Genomic DNA, 13,056 nt, shown 5'->3' on the forward strand with positions numbered 1-13,056 from the left:
TCAGGATACTCAGAAAGCACTCAGATGAAAAAGACCAGGAGGCGATAGCTGGTTAATTACAAAAGTTTGTCTTGTTGTGAACTGTGAGCAGGACACACTTCATAAAAGCTGAGGATGCTGTTTGTGGGGAGCAGCAACTGACTCTACCCTAGGGACTCTGAAAATGGGAAACATCGGGTCCTCAGACCCTGAGCACGAATATAGCTGGTACTCAACAAAGAGAATGCTGTCCATGTCTCAGATATTGGAGTACTTGGTCTGTTCTACAGTCTATTTGGGAAGGAACAGAAGACATAGCCTTCTTAAAGAAAGTATGTCAGTGAGATAGACTTTGAGATTTCTGAAGAATCTTCCTATTCCCCAGGCACATGCTCTCTCTCTTTCTCACCCCCCCTCTGTCTCTGTCTTTTGTCCCCCCCCCCCCTTCCCCTGCCTCCTACTTACAGATCAAGATGAAAACTCTGAGCTGTTCCTGTCCCTCTGCCCTTGTTCTGCCCTCATGGACTCCAACCCTCTGAAACCATAAACACAGTTAAATGTAAATGTACTCTTTTATAAAAGTTGCATTTGTCATGCTGTTTTATCACAGCAATAGATAAGTAACTGAGATATTTTAAATGCCCTATCTAGTTGGATTTAGGGCAAGAAGACAGAATGCATTGCTTTCTAAAATGTAGTATAAACAGAACTACTTTGCCTCAATCCTCTTTCATTAAAGATTTGAACTCTTTTATACTATGAATATGAAATGTCCCACATAGGCCCATATGTTTGAACTCCTGTCCCTTGGCCCCATCATCTGCCCAACATTTCTTCCTTGCTGCACCTTCTGCTTATATTGGTCCTAGAGGCACTCTTCATCAACATCTCATTTATCTTCTCTTTTGAATGATGTCACAACTTATCATCATCTGCCTTTGGGGATATGCAGAAAGACTGTGAGGGAAGTCAAAAAGAAGGAAGAAAACAACCTTTAGATGAAGTTTCTTGAAGGCCAGGGAAGGTAGAATAAATGATAGGGAGTCCTGGTGGTAAGCTTATAGGAAAATAAGACAATTTCAGTTCATTTGAACAGCAGATGAGCCATGAAGAGGCCTCATTATTTAATATTGGACTCATATCTGGTATGCGTGTTAAGGTCCCTCTGTGGTTCCATGTGCTCTATTTCCTGCCTCAGGGTTTCCAGGCACCCCTGCACACCAAGATAGAAGAATGAAACTGAGTCCAAAAGAGGTGGAGTTTGCAGGATCACTGTCAGGCTTGGGGGAAGAGTAAATGTGTGTGGGAGGGAGACCTCTGAGGGTTTTAATGAAGCAGCTCTCCTGGATGATCTTGTCTTATGTGCACAGCTTTATTCAGGGTGGACTTGTATGCACACACGTTATTCAAGGTGGGCAAGGGCTATGTATGAATGTATGCAACTTGTAGGGAAGGAAGAAGTATTGAGAATGCCTCATTTGTATGGAGAAACATTCAAGGAATCCCAGGTGTTTGCTGGACATGTTCATATCAAGAAAGATGAAATTGAACTTGTAGGCTTTCCAAGGACTATGAGACCTTCCTCAGGTACAGGATGGGGTGGGGGATGTCAGGTTCCCTAGACAACATCAGAGAAGAGGAAGCTCTGTTGATAAAGGGACTTCCCTATTTTGTGCTGAGCTCAGAGGAGCTATCCAGACATGGTGACTTCAACCTTAATTAGCAGGGTTTCCCCACACTCATTATTGTTATGAAAGATTCTATATTTACCATTGTTGGGTCCTTTGAATTAGGAATAAGGTAAACATTTATGAATGTGGAGTCTCTGATTCTGTGTCAGATTAAACTGTATGCTGCTTTTTGTACGTGATTCTGACAGGAGTAGTGTGGGAGACTACATACAGGTGTCTCTCTGTTTAAAAAGGAAAGAGATGGCCAATGGGAATGCATAGGGAGCTGGAGACCTTGGGCTCTATCGTGTTTGTTACATGTGCTGGTCTCTGCTGATTACTCACTGAAATGCTATGTTTATTTTTTTAGGTTATTTTGAGGTTATATTTATGTGTTTATGAAGAAAATTTGGCACAATATAAGCCTCTTTAAAATTATTGACATCATCATCCTTCTTATCATCATTGTCGTCGTCGTCATCATCTCTCTGTGTGTGTATGTATGCATAGTGGTTATATTCATATGTGTGCACTGTTTGGTGCATTATCCAGTATTGCTCTCTACCTCCTTAGATGTGTCAGGATCTCTGGTAGGACCTGGAGATTGCCGTTTTCAGCTAAACTGGCTAGCCAGCAACCCCAGAGATTCTCCTCCCCTGAATGAAGGTTATAGATGAATGCACTGTCATGTTTGGATTTCATGTGCCTACTAGTGATCTGAACTCAGTTCCTCATGCTTTCCTGGACAGCATGTTACCTACTCAGCCATACCTTCCACCTCTCCTTTTATTAAAGTATCTTACTATGTAGAGCTGAGACTGGTCTTGATGGAATGTGGATAGTAGTCTAGCTTAGCACTTTCAAACTTCATCCCCTTGCCTCAGCCTCACTAAGTGCTGGAGATTTATCTCTTGGTCAGATTTGTAAATTAATTGATAATTCTTAGTGCTTTCTGGGTCTATGTATATTCCAAAATGATGTTCTGTGTCATGGAGTACATAACCCCCCCCCCCAAAAAAAATAGTGTGTCTGATATTCCATGAGTATATTACAAAGGACAAACATCTGAACTCCTCTAATTGTGACCTGTAGATTCACTCTGGTTTTCAACGTTCTGACACTTCTGCCCTTTGTTGAACTCCTATAGCATTTCTATATTCTCTAGCATTCACTTATTTTTTATGTACAAATTAGGCTCATTCTTATTCAGAAGACTTTTAAAAGTCACCTACAATGGAAAACACAAATTGTCCATTAATCTACATTGCAAATAGTGTTCTGGTGGCCTAAGCCTTTTTTTTTTTCCTAGCACACAACACTAAACTGAACATCTCTATATATAGCCTTGGTCGTTTCTCCCAAATATACCACTTCCCAAAAACATCATTCTTTTAAACAACTTACCAAAGATTTATGCCTTCTTGACAAATGTGCTTTAATTTTCCTATGTTTCAGAACAGGGCTGTGCAAAGATCTTTATTTTGCTCTTTTGTGTGTTCGGAAGCAGGGGAGGGGGAGTAGCCTGAACACCAGGTGAAAATTCCAGATATTTCATCTTTAAGATTAAGAAAATGAGAATGTTGGCACATACTTAGGGGATAAAGCTTGGATAAGGATATTAATAGAGAACAGGAAATATTTGAATTCTCCTATTTCCAGCATCCTTTGTTTTGCTCCAAACCCCAGGTGTGAGTCTTGCTCTGCTCCCCATTGTGAAACTGATTAGGAGTTATGCCAAGTGAGGATGGAGGCAGCAGGAGTTGCTTTTAGGATTTTCCTGTTTAAAGTGGTGTTTAGCACTAACAAATATATTTAAATAAAAAAAAAACAGAGAGGACTTCAGAAAAATCAACATCTGAAGGAGGAACAATCTATCTAGATAGTATCTCAGTTCTGGTTCCTCTAGATGTTGTAATCTTTCATACTACAGAGATAATTTTTGTTTGGCACAAACAAAACATTGATCTACTTGGCTTGACTTTTATCTCCATAGCCCCGTTTTGCCTGAAATAACCTTCCACTAATTTTTTAATACCTCTGAAAAGACTGCCAAAGACTCCTTCCTGCCTTTCAATCAGATTTTTTAGTGGGCCAATCAATTAGCAAAGCATTTATTGACTTTCCGTTCATGTGAAAATACCATGCTGGGATCTGTGACTCTGGAATATAAAATAATGCCCTTCGAATCATTCACACACACACACACACACACACACACAGAGAGAGAGAGAGAGAGAGAGAGAGAGAGAGAGCTACATTATGTGGAATGCGTTCACTTTTTGAAATCAAGCAATATATTCTTACCAAGCTCCTGCTGAATGCTAGATACTCTGACACTATGGCGATGTGAGGATTTAGAAAAGCACTCAGGGTTAATATCCCTAGTGAATCCATCAGAAAGTCAGATAGAGGTGAATTATTAAGGCTAGAGTAGATTTGGTGGAATAATTAGGAAATCTAGTGTGTGGTGCTGTTTTCAGGCTAGAGAGAAGAAAAGAATAAAGGTAAAAAAAGAAAGATGCAGGTGGAAGAAGAAAACTATTATTCAAACCACTGCTTTAACTGAATTGGTCCATTTATTCTAGGAGGGGTTGGTGGTCCAAGTAAGGTTGCAACTGATTTATACAAAGAACAAAAAAGGTCAATGAGAAAATGAAAGGTATGTAAAACAAGGCATTGTAGATTTAAAAACAGGATGCAAGTTCAGTTAATCTGATAATATCTTGGAGAACACATCTATTTGGTGAGAGATGACAGAAGAGGAGGAGGAGGAGGAAAAGAGAGGAGAGAAGGAAGAGAAAGAGGAGAAGGAGGGGAAGGAGGAGAAGGAGGAGAAGGGGGAGAAGGAGAAAGAAGAAAGAGAAGGAGGAGAAGGAGAAGAAGGAGAAGGAAAGAAGGTGAAGGAGAAGGAGAAGGAGAAGGAGAAGGAGAAGGAGAAGGAGAAGGAGAAGGAGAAGGAGAAGGAGAAGGAGAAGGAGAGGGACATGTTAAAAATTGAAGAAGACAGAGAGCAAAACATTCACTTCTAGTGGTCATACTGTTTCCGTGAGCTATGAACTTGATCATAGGTTCTATAAATTTGGATTCTATCCTTATTACCTTTTCCTCTGTTGATTCTACTTGCAGAACTTGAAAAATATGTTTCGAGCAGATAACAGTTAGTAGAGTTATTCTGATGTTTTCACAACAAAATTATTGCAGCTTATTATTTATCAGGTCCTCTGTAACTGGTGAGTGACCGTTCATATATCTTCCATTAGACTCACATTGACAGAGTGTAGAGTATGGATGCTTCCTAATGTTGCCTATGGGGTGTGTGTGTGTGTAATGCATGTGGTAAGACACTGATTCTGAATATTACTTTAAAAGTTTAGTCTCCTCTATTTTCTTCACTTCTGCTCGTTGCTCTCTCTCTCTCTCTCTCTCTCTCTCTCTCACACACACACACACACACACACACACACACACACACACACACACACCACTCACAGACATACAGCTACTCTCTACAGCTACAAATGAAAGTAAAATCTTCCCAGGTCAGGTTGTGCTTTGATGTATTCATTAGAATAATTTGAAGCTCCACATTTTAGAACACAAGTGTGGTCTGGCATACATGGCACAGGCTTGAATTTTCTTGGTCTGATTAAACTATTTGACATGCTTGAAGAGTCATGCATTCAGCAATTCTTTTTATTTTTTTCCCAAGGGAACTCCTTTTTTAAATTATTATTAGGTATTTTCTTTTTTTTAAATTTTTAATATTTTTTATTACGTATTTTCCTCAATTACATTTTCAATGCTATCCCAAAAGTCCCCCATACCCTCTCCCCACTTCCCTACCCACCCATTCCCATTTTTTTGGCCCTGGCGTTCCCCTGTACTGGGGCATATAAAATTTGCAAGTCCAATGGGCCTCTCTTTCCAGTGATGGCTGACTAGGCCATCTTTTGATACATATGCAGCTAGAGTCAAGAGCTCCGGGGTACTGGTTAGTTCATAATGTTGTTCCACCTATAGGGTTGCAGATCCCTTTAGCTCCTTGGGTTCTTTCTCTAGCTCCTCCATTGGGAGCCCTGTGATCCTTGTATGAAGAAAACAACTGGAATAAAAGCATTTCTCCATGATGGATGAGTGCATGATACTAGCAGATGCTGCTTTCCCATAGAACGCAGGGCATCCCATATCTTGCATCACTACCGATATAGTCTATAATATCAGTAGTCTACCCTTTTCTCAGGATATAGTTAAAGAAAAAAACAAACAAACAAACAAAAATTGACCACACATGATGGTATTGGGCAGAATGGCCTGTAAATATACCATGTCAGATGTTACACAGACATACATGTAAAATCTCACGTAACTCTTGCATGAGGTATTTTTACAGGACAATGCTGGACGTCATGACAAAGGTGACTGATTTGTATCCCTTTCCTTAGAAATTTTCTCCCTGTTAAAGCTAAAGTTGCACGGAGAGTTGATTTCTAAGTCAAGCGAGAGCAGTGGTCTTCAACCCTCTTAATGCCGAGACCCTTTAATCCACTTTCTCATGCTGTGCGGACCCCAGACCATAAAATTATTTTTGTTGATGCTTCATAACTGTAATTTTGCTACTGCTATGAATCCTAGGTAAATATCTGTGTTTTCCAATGATCTTAGGTGACTCCTGTGAAAGGGTCATTTGAATTTCTAAAGGAGTCATGGCACACAGGTTGAGGACCACTGTCCTAGTTGGATTTCAAGCATGTCTCTTTTGTTTGTGGAAAGTAACAGATAATAGACACGTTATTTAAAATGTCTGCAAGAAACCACATTTGCATTATTGAATATATTGTAAAATGGCTCTCCTCAAGTGATTTAACTATTAATTTAAAAGTAAAACGGGAATTCATATCCTGATATGTGCTTGTATTAGAGTATATATGTGTGTGTGTACAATATATACTTATATATACACATGAGTATATGTGTGTGCATAATATATGTGTATTGTGGATACACATATGTGTGTGTATCTGTGTGTGCACATGTGCACACTTATATGTGTCTGTGTGAAGCAGATTAGCTAGGAATTTTAACTCATGATGTTGGTTGATCTTAATTGTTGGATATTATGATAATTGTAGGTTATGAAAACTGTCAGAATTCCAAAACTATATTTATTAAATGATAGTTGAAAAATAATATTTTCTATCAGGCTATTTTTATCCTCCCTATACAAGATAGCACTAAGGTTCCACTGTGCTTAACATCTGTATTAAGTCATTTAGCTTACTCCAATCTGTGAAGAAAAACAGTAAACTGGACACATGTTAAGATATGAGTGGAACTGACTCTCTGCAATCACCTCAACAGTTGCATTGACTGGACAAGTATTTGCAGTGTACTCTCATATGACCCACGTGAAACCACTTTGCTTAAAGAAGTGGCTAAATGCATCAAAATTCAACTGTCCCTAAAAACATTAGTCTATTTTCAAATGCAGTCCAGTACTGATACTTTAATTACAGCCTGAATTAATTTATCAAGATGTTTGAAATCTAACTTTCTAATTTCCTAAAGTGTTAATATCAAAATAGAAATTATATGTTTTTAAGTTTAAATTCTAGGTCACCATTTTTTGTAACTTCTCTGGAAATGAATAAATGAGACATAGTTATCCTTGCTGGTAATAGGTAAATATAATATTAACTTCCTCTTTTACAAAAAATATTATTTTTGTCACTTTTCTGAATGTACTTGTGAGAGTCTATACAACTAGAGGCATTCAACATCCTTGGTGTGATGCTTGAACTCCAAGTAGACCAATAGACTACTTTCTAAAAGGAGCCTTTAGTGACTTTTAAAAATAACATTATCTTTGCTTATCCTATTCATATTTATGGTAAGCATTTTTGAAAGAAGAAGAAATTGTACCCAAAGCATAGAAAAAGTTATATATAAATTATTTAATCAAATATTTTCATAATATACCGTTGGTACTATTTCACTGAGGACAATAAGCTTATCCAAATTGGCCGTGCTTGGGAATTATTTTCATAGTCTAGTCCCATACTGTAGCTGAACAACATTCACAGTACAGTGAGCCAATGTCCTTCTCCCTAAGGACAGCAGCTCTTCTTTGTTCTACTGCCCTTCTGTGATACTTGAAAGTCTCTGTGTAATGTTAGTTAGCAACAATGCTGATTTTGAAAACATAAACAACAACAAAGAAAAATGAAGCCTACTTTTATTTAGTTGTTGTGAGTGGAAATTACACATCATACAATGAAAGGATTACTCTGTGCAACATGGTCTGCAAAGGGAGACTATGTCATCATCTCCCTGTGTATAGTACTCTCACCATTTTAGATTAAGAAACCACTTAGACTCTTACGTGTGAAATTTGCTGGTTAAAGTAATAAGTCATATATACAGCTTTAATGAATTTTTTTCTGATATTATCAGGCGATTTTACTGTTGACCAGACAGAAGTACAGTATTACCAGTATTTTGCATTACATTTCTATGCCATACTAAATGTTTGGGACATCTTTCCTTTTTTTTAAATTTTTTAATTTTTTTCCAATTCTGAACCGGCTTCTCTTTGAGAAACGGCAAGGTACCTGCCTACATTCAAGCTATTTTTGTGTTTAGAATATTTCTCTGTGGTAATGATTCTGGAGCACACAACAGCTTATATGAAAGAAGTTTTTCATATTTCAGTTAAACAAACAGAAACCAGAACAACCAGAGCCAGAGAAGCTAGGGGACTCTTCAATAACCATGTGAAGCCAGCCAGAACCCACTTACAGAATGGTTCAGAGTTTGATGATGCTGGAAAATATCAGGATAGTTTCAAAGGAAATTCAGTAAAAACTAAAAGAAACAATATTGTTCTACAAAGCAAGTTAGCTTTGTAGGTACCTGAAAACCACTCTATGAAGAGGTTATGTGGGGTTTCTGTTTGTTGTAAGAACATTCTATTTGTAGGTACTCCAACCCATATTGTCCTGGAAAGTATATGACAGAAACTGTTAAGATATCTGTTTTAACTCATAAGTATATGAGTTAAACTCATATATATATATATATATATGTATATATATATGAGTGTATGTGTGTGACAGCACAGTTAGAACACATGTGTGTTATCAATTTCTCCATCACTTTCCTGAATCCAGACATTAATTAAAAACAATAAACTAAGCTTTAGTTTGTTAATATCTATGGGTTACCATGGTAAATCAAAACTATAAAAGTTGATTTCAAAGTACTATTAGTCACTGAACATGGGGCAGAAATGCAGCCTATACACCATTGCATAGCATGATAACAGGCAAATAAAATCAACCTAAAAGACTTTGAGATGCATGAAATACTGAAATAACTACAATAATCAAAGAGGGTTTTTTATATAATGATTTTTCTAGATTTATCAAGTTATGACTTTAAATAGCATTGTTTTAAAAAAGTTAGCTGTGTTTGACAAATCTCAGAATTGTACCGAAAATTTTAGAGCCTTTGTTAGCCTACTTGGACTATCTGTTATTCACTATTGCCTATGTTTTCAGAAAAATAAGGAATGAGGCAAAATAAACATTGTACAATACATGTAATGTAACATGGAACATAAGTCTCATCTTGCATGCATAAGATGTACATTTTGTATATGTTCAGTGTTTCTAAAACTTCAACATGCAAGCAACTCTCTTAAGTACCTTGTTAAAGTGCAGAATTTCATTTAGTAGGCTTGAAAGTCAATATTCCTAACAAGTTCTTAGATATTGTTGGCACATACATCAAACATGGTATTTAAAATAGCTTGACTAGTTTCCTTAGAGGCTAACCATTTAAGAGTTTTTATCTGTCTATCTATCATCTTACTAATGAAAAATATTAATTTGAGGTCCAAATTCTATATAAAAAGACTGGTGTAGGGTCAGCAAAATGGCTCATCAAGTAATGGTTCTTTTTTGCCAAACTTGATGACCTTATTTCAATCCCTGGGCACTGCACTGTAGAAGGAGAGAATCAATTCTTACACATCATCCTCTGATAACCACATATCCATACATGTACAATAGCATGTACAGACACAATACACTCCTCCAATACACACCATCATCCTTTGACATACACATATCCATACATGTACAGTAGCATGCATATGCACATATTAAATGCATACATACACACATACTCACAGATATATACATAACAAAATTTAATGAAAAAAATATAAGCCAATTTGGGTAGCTTCTTTAGTTCTTGTTATTCTCAGCTCTGGAGAAATAGAGACAGGTGAACACTTCAGCTTAGTGACCAGGTAAACTAACCTAATTGGCAAATTGGCAAATTTCAGGTTCCTATAATTTACTCTCAGTAATGCCCAAGATTAAACTCTGACTTCCGAATGTATATGTACACACACACGCACACACATATGTGTATATATAATGAAAACTTTATTAATCCTTTTTTTCTCAACATTAAAGTGATTCAAAGACACAGCTGCTGATGGCACATTTACTAATGGGATAGTATAATCTGTTATGCTAGAGAAAAGTGATACACTCTACACCTGTGTGTGTGTGTGAATATTTGACCACAGACATATTTATTAGAAAAAAAAGTTCCAGCTTAGAGCCTGAAAATGGACTGTTTATTTCTATGTCATTGTTCATATTGTTTTTATTACTAGCAGTATGACCTTAAACTCTCAAACTTTGGGAAAAATCTAAATTTTGAAAATACAGATTTCCTGGTGTAGTAAGAGCAGTACTTGGGAGGCTGAGATAGAAGTATTTCAAGTACAAGGCCAACTTGAGTTACATTCAGAGCTAGCTTGGGGAACTTAGTGAAACCTTATCTAAAGAGAAACATTAGAAATCACTGGTAACATAGATGATGGGTGGAAAAATTTGCCTGAGTTCAATTCTAGAGCTGGAGGAGGAGGAGGGGGAAGGGGAGAGGAGAAAGGAGGAAGAAGAATATGACGAGGATAAGGAGAGGAGGAGGGTTTTTTGCTTATTTTTCGTTTTGTTTTTTTGTTTGTTTGTTTGGGTTTTTTTTTTTTTGTATTTTTAATGTATAAGACCCGAAAGCTACTTATAGGATATGTAATTGGAGTGATTAAAGAGAAACATTGGAGATCATATTAGAAGGAAGAAGAAGAAGAAGAAGAAGAAGAAGAAGAAGAAGAAGAAGAGGAGGAGGAGGAGGAGGAGGAGGAGGAGGAGGAGGAGGAGGAGGAGGAGGAGGAGGAGGAGGAGGAGGAGGAAGGACAAAGGATAATAGGATCCAAGCTCTAGCATTGGCATGTGGATATGCTTTAAGTTTTCAATAGCAGATGTGAAAAAGAGTCAAAGGAAAGAAATACATTTATAAACAATTCAAAGAACATCCAACCAAGAGAAGTGTTTAGGGAGGGGAAGGAATTGCAAATGGCAGAATTTCTCCTTACCCTTCAGCCAGTAAAACAAGTCCACTCTCATCAAACCTTTCCCTTTGAATTCAGAATAATTTGTGTGGCAGTTTCCTATTCTTATAAATGGTGGTCAGTTGTTCCCAATTTAACATATAAGTTGTCCTAAATTAACAGAAATCCTCAGTATATCAGAAGTACACCAATATGTTCTAGCGATTTAGTAAATAATTTAGTGAAAAATGTCCAGACAGTTTGAACTACCCTAAGTAACCCACTGGGAGAGTTAAAAGGGACTGTTTCTTTATGCTTATCAATAGTTTCTTAATTAAACAGTATAGTTTGCCAAAGGCTCAACTTTCTGCTGGTACTCATAGTCCAGCCAGAATAATGACTTATAATAGCTTTGTTGAATCTTTTCCAATACACTGTGGAAATGCCTAGACTTCCAAAGTACTAAGGTTTTTTTCTTTCTTTCTTCTTCTTAATTTACTATCAATTACCCAAATGCATTTGCTTGTGCAAACACCTTAAATGTCACACAGTGTGACCAGTGTTTCCCTAAGGACACCTTTCAGAGTATCCAGAGGTCGAAGTTAAGTTGTTAATGTATGGAAGTATCTCATTTCCTCTCAGAATGAATAATTTCACCCAAATTTGCCAATTGTGGTTTCTTTTCCCCCAGCCGTGTTTTGTATAAAAAAATATGTTCCTAATGCAAATATCATTCCATTTCCATATTCCTCCTTCAATTTCCAACCAATCCCAGAGGGAAATATATATTAATAAATTCTAATTCTTTAACTTGTCTACTGATGAGTCTTGGATTTCAAGCATGTAACCTTGATAAAAGTTAAAGCAAAGTATGTATTACTTTCTACCAAAATCTAAACTGCTCTAAAATGGTGAATTCTTATTGAGACCATTGTTTCTGATAATCTGAGATATACTTAATTTTAGACAATAACTATATAAGATTTACAAACTTGCTAATTTCATATATAGATTCAATAGATATTATTTAGAGAAGTTAAGGAAAAGAGCAGAGTTGGACTAATGCATGTTTTAGAAATCAAACACACACACACACACACACACTCTTTTTCTCTCTGATTTATAAATCTTCATCATAAAAACTGGATCTGGAAGTAGATGTTTTACTATAACATGGAATGCCAGGCAGGGAGAGGATGGAGGAAGAAAGTTCTGGGAGAGACAGCTGGAATTGAGGTGCATTTCAGGGGTTAAGTAGAAACCTAATACAATGGAAACACACAGGAATCTACAAGGATGACCCTAGCTAAGACTTCTAGTAATGAAATACAGTACCTGAACAGGCCATCTCCTGTAACCAGGCAAAACATGCAGTGGAGGAATTGGGACACAACCTAGCCAAAAACCTTCCCCTACAATTTGTCCTGTGTACAGAATGTGTTGGGGGAAAGGTGGCACAGAAATTGTAAAAGAAACCTGTCTCTCTGTCTCTGTCTGTCTCTCTGTCTCTGTCTCTCTGTCTCTGTCTCTGTCTCTGTCTCTCTCTCTCTCTCTCTCCCTCTCTCCTTTCCTCCTTCTCTCCCTCCCCCACCCCTTGACAGGAATTTATTCAAATCATTCTTTTACTTTCTAGTTTAGTCAACTTTTCCCAAGTGCTAGATTTAAGAATGAGAAGTTAAATCCAGAGCCTTTGAACTATGTGACTTCATCCATAAAAGGAGAGATATTATAATAGCAAATAAAGACAAACAAACAGACTCATAGACACATGTAAACCACAGAGACACAACATATATATACATACACCATGTTTACACAAAAATACACACATGAAGACACAGATACATACAGATGCATGAAAATACACACCCTACACAAACATCTAGTGACAATTGTGAAAACTGGTGAAAACCAATAATTAGTAATCATATAAAATACTGTAATGTGAATAAAATTACAAAGCAGAAAAATACAGAAGGCCTCTTCTCTACACAGAAAAGAAAC

At 37.0% G+C, this 13,056-nt stretch overlaps 1 protein-coding gene across 10 annotated transcripts in view; it reads left to right on the forward strand.

Annotated features, from left to right (window-relative positions):
• Positions 1-13,056, forward strand: part of Nyap2 (neuronal tyrosine-phophorylated phosphoinositide 3-kinase adaptor 2) — a 291,185-nt gene that overhangs the window by 65,898 nt on the left and 212,231 nt on the right. The window lies entirely within an intron of this gene.

Source organism: Mus musculus, chromosome 1 (assembly GCF_000001635.26).
Source record: "Mus musculus strain C57BL/6J chromosome 1, GRCm38.p6 C57BL/6J".
NCBI classification, from domain to species: domain Eukaryota; kingdom Metazoa; phylum Chordata; class Mammalia; order Rodentia; family Muridae; genus Mus; species Mus musculus.